Here is a 4,743-nt window from a genome sequence, read left to right as displayed (position 1 = left end):
GTGCTGCATTATTCTGTCTTACTTGGTTGGTGAGTTCCTTAGTGAACTCATGCTATCTGAAGGCAGCATATCGACCTCCTGCTGCATTATTCTGTCTTACTTGGTTGGTGACTTCCTTATGGAACTCATGCTATCTGAGGGTAGCATATAGAGATCTTGCTGGATTATTCTGTGTTACTTGGTTGGTGAGTTCTTTATTGAACTCATGCTATCTGAAATATGGGTTATTGCCTAAGCGTGAGGTGAAGGTGGCAGGAGATTGTCCATAAAAAAATGATCGAGGCCAAGATCCTGTCTTCTTGACCGAAGAAGCTTGGTCAAAAAACGATTTATTATATGGCTTTTTTTCGAGTACTGAAAAGGAAGCCATGCACATTCAATGGCGCACGCTTAAATCATTTCATTGGTTTAAATTATAAAAGTTTATTGAGTGACTGTCAAATACTTGAATGAATCGAGACGAAGTAAAACGATGCGACAACAGTGAAATTCACCTCTTTCTAACCCTCTAAAGGATATTTAAATGGCTTAAATTGCGAATCAACGTTGAGTTTGAAGCCTTAAAACAGGAATTCCCATTCCATCTGGTCGCCAGTTTTTGTTTATTGGACGTTTTGCAGAGTATTTGTTCGCTTCTGGCGCTTTATGTAGTGGTGCAAACCTGCCGCCACGATGTCACGAGCTGAATATTGAAATTGCGATTGTTGAAAGTGTTTGGGACTTACAAATTCACGGAAAAACTTGAACTTTCCTACATCATTGATTTAAATGTACGACCTGACCTTATTCGACGTGAGCGTTGGAGGCCTCGGTGAAAAGATGTTTTAAAAGCTTACAGTGCCTGGTTCGCCGTGCCGTCCGCTTTCTTCCATCAAAATTTACACAAAAAACAAGTTTGCCGAATTCTCTATTCTCCAGGTATATCACTGACTTCTCTCCCTTTTCCGCCCAACAAAACCGATATCATGGCTTCAAGTCGCTTTGCGTTTTAATTCTTGTATTAACTGGTTGTTCTGGCAAATAAAATTCACGAAACTCGTTAACATTTGTTGTTTAATTAGTAAAACATTCTCACTGAATACAATCGCCCTGACACGGGAAGCTAAGTTATGGGAGGATACCCGCGAATGCCAGGGCAATTGGCTGGCGTGTAGAATGTAGGATACAGCAGTGATCGACCGCCACCAGGGGAGATGGGAGGGGCGAAACTTTTACAGTCACTTCACCGAACTCCGTTGAACTGGCCACGAGGTGACTGAAACTGTGATATTTGAAGCGGAGGTCGCAATGCATCATGCTACTAGCGCGCAGGTACAACACACCGGAATTTAACGAACTTAAGCCATTCCCGCGTGACGGGCTAATTATGTATGCAGTGAGAATAGTAAAACATTCTCACTGAATACAATTGCCCTGACACGGGAAGCTAAGATATGGGAGGATACCCGCTCCTGCCCCAGACACTCTGCTGTCGATTCCGGAAAGAAGTGCGAAAAGAGCGAAAAACTCATGGGAAAACACTTTCACAAAGATCTTCCCCATTACTCAGAAACCCCACAAAACCTCCAGTCACATGTTCATTTAGTGCAACCTTTACAGCAGCCTCCAAATGACCGGGATTTGACACCGGCGTTACTAATCCAGAAGCCGCCCAAGGGAGCACTCTTTCTAATATGGTAAGGAGTGTGTATAACTTGGCATCTGAGATCTGCATATACCTCTTCGCGACTTACCTACTTCCCAAGCCCAAGTATTGAGTAACAACTTCCTGAGAACAACCTAAGAACCTTAGAGAGCTGGAAAATTCTACCCGAAAACTATGCGAAGTTTCCCCTGCATGGAGCTTGGAATCTAAACTGAGTTTTCTCAGCCGAACCGCGGAACTCGTGAAGAGCTTGTCAACTACTGATCCGTTGCGATACGTTCTGTGGCTCTAAAAGTATCCTTGGTCCGTTGTAATATTGTTATGTAATACTGAATCCAGCCAAAGGGGCAAACATCATAATAGGGTGAAAGAGCAGGGCGAACCTTCGCGAAAATTCTAAACGAGAGTAAACTCGAGCAAATGGTTTTCCCGTTTTAAAACTTAAATACGTTACAAGATTGAAGGCGACCAGGGTCGGAAACCTACTCCCGGCGGAAATATCAAGTACAAAAAAATATCGCATCCCTAATGGGGACATATTCACCTGCGCGCGAAAGGGGCACCTGACTAACATATTAACCACAGAGGAAAGCTATAAGTCGCTGAAACATATAACTTTTTATACAACAAATCAAAACAATAACGAAGGGAACGCTTAAGCAGGTGTACTAGCAAAACCCGCTTGCCTTTGTCTGAAAGTTTAAAAATACTCTTCGACAATGGGAAGGGCAACTGAATTAGAATCATTAAGACGCCCCAGATTATCGACGCCGGCTCTCAAACGACCCATAAGAAAATTGTCTTACCCCGTTACTAAGTGTTTTGGACTGGTACAAAGAGCTTTAAAACATGAGGACGCATCCACTCTAGTTTACCGGACTTATCTTAGAAATTAGAAATATAACAAAGTTATCAAAAGTACAGAAAGTCACCGTCCTGGGGGCGACAAAGCCCCCAAAACTGGAAAAGCTGCTGCTCCAGTGCAGATTTCTGCCTTTGATAAGGGCTCGGGCGCACGACAGATTAAAGTCCCTTAAATCGCTCCTGGATTGCGGCTTCATTCACGCGGGCAGTTGCCGTAGTGGCACGTTTAAGTCCGGTTTTACATATCTGGCAACATTTTGCATCAGAATCGTTAGAATTAAGGTAAGATGAACAGCATCGGGCTGACTTCCATGGAAACATAACGCAAACGATGAGACCAGATGAGCTTAACAAACGCAACGGATGGCCTCATAAATATCACTCCAGCAGCTGAAGCGACTGAAGCAACGCCCGCCAGAAGCGCTTTAAAGGCCTCAAGTCCGGGATAATGATAGCAGACGCACCGTAAAATTCCTGCTAAGGCATGCATTTAAAAGAGGCATTGTTAAATCAAATGGCGGGAATGCATACAAGTTGTGCTCCGACGGCAAGACTTTGCAAAAACGTTGATGTTGCTAAAAACCGTAGCTGCACAAGGTGTAAAGTGGGGCAAGCAGTGGTCTGCCCTGTTGGGTTGACAATTGTTATTCAAAGACACGAGGTCGAAGGTGTGAGGCCCAAAAAGACGCTCGACCTGCACTCAAGCACTTTTGACAATTTACAATCCATGTCCGATACGTTTCTAGAAGGAAAAACAGCCGGGCTTACCTGAAGGAAACATAATGTTCGTGAAGGCTTATAGCGAATTCTTTGCAGCAATCAACAAAGTCCTTGAAAATGTTGTTAGCTTTAAATCGAAGCTGTCAGTGTGTTCATTAACTCTACTTGATCTAATAGGGTGTCTAAACGAAAATATTGAATGCAGCAGAGCCCGAGCTTCTAAGATATTGATGCCTTGCGAGTCTTCTATCCAGAAATCTCTCGACACTAAACTGCGACCGTCCTTTAGCAAAGCTCCGAACCCAGGCCCTTCGAGGCATCTCAATAAAGCGTATGCACATCGTGGAGTTCGGTCTCCCATGGAATGTAATCCTTGCAGTTGTCACGAAAAGGCCAATACTCTATTTCTGTGCGATGGCCAGCTTCTACTTGACGGAGGCCGAGTAGACTTTGAAATTTACATCCCGGGGAGGAAAAGCTAAAAAAGAGGACCTTCCCTGAAAATCGTTGAAGTGTGTTGAGGCCCACGAAAGGGAACAAATGAATATCTTCCCCCGATCTTCCCTTAACGCTGAGAACTTGATTCTCTTTTCCCCGGGGACGGGAAAGGCGTGACGCACAGAGTCGCGTATGAATCGTAGAAAAAGCACCCATGTTGAAAAAGCCACCCGTGATTCATCAATACCAACGAAATATCAGCCTTAATGAGCAAATAAAACATAACATAAAACTGCTGCTAGGGCCTACCCGAGAGATGGATCCCGGATAACCCGCAATGGATAAGTGAAAAACTGACAAACATCACAAAGTCACAAATATAGTATGGTAAGCCTGAGGTTCGGGTATTTGTAGGCACTAGGAGGCTTAATAGGCTTCCAGAAATTACCTAAAAACTTCAGGCACAACACTTGAACTTTTATTCGTGGTGACAACACGCAAGCTAATTCCCAGGCTTATGACATTCAACATCCCAGGCCAAAAAGCCCAACAGTTCTACGAGTAACAAGATATGGCACAATCAAAGATTCGTCCCTGGATTATCCTTTCCATGTCATTTTCGGAATCATTTCAACGTAAGTAAAACTAACGTACACGTTCCAGCCATATCTTTAACCAAAAGATGTTTCTTGCGAACGCAGTTCAACGGCCATTTAAATCCTTTGCAGAACTGATTGAGATTTTTCCCGGTGCAGTTCGCCGAATGCACACAATTATTCACATACGCGGGGGACCTTTAAGGTGCCTCCTCGGGGCCGAAACCCTGCGGGGGCGACTAATCGCTGGGGTGCCACACTATGCACCGGGACCCAAACAGCCATAACCCCGCGGTCACTCGTTGCATTACGAAATCGGAGACGAACTGGGAGAACTTGGAATAATTGGAATTGTACACCCGTCCTTAAAATTCCCTTTAAATGGCTTAAAGGAGCGGACGACGCGAACTTCGTCTGATAACTTCCAAATGTCAACTTCATTACAAGGTTATTTCTCAAGAAAGTCATTCCAAACGGTCA

The sequence above is a fragment of the Oculina patagonica genome, chromosome 5, assembly GCF_052425735.1.
Source record: "Oculina patagonica isolate OP01 chromosome 5, crgOcupat, whole genome shotgun sequence".
Taxonomy (NCBI): domain Eukaryota; kingdom Metazoa; phylum Cnidaria; class Anthozoa; order Scleractinia; family Oculinidae; genus Oculina; species Oculina patagonica.
This window is presented reverse-complemented; position numbering follows the sequence as displayed.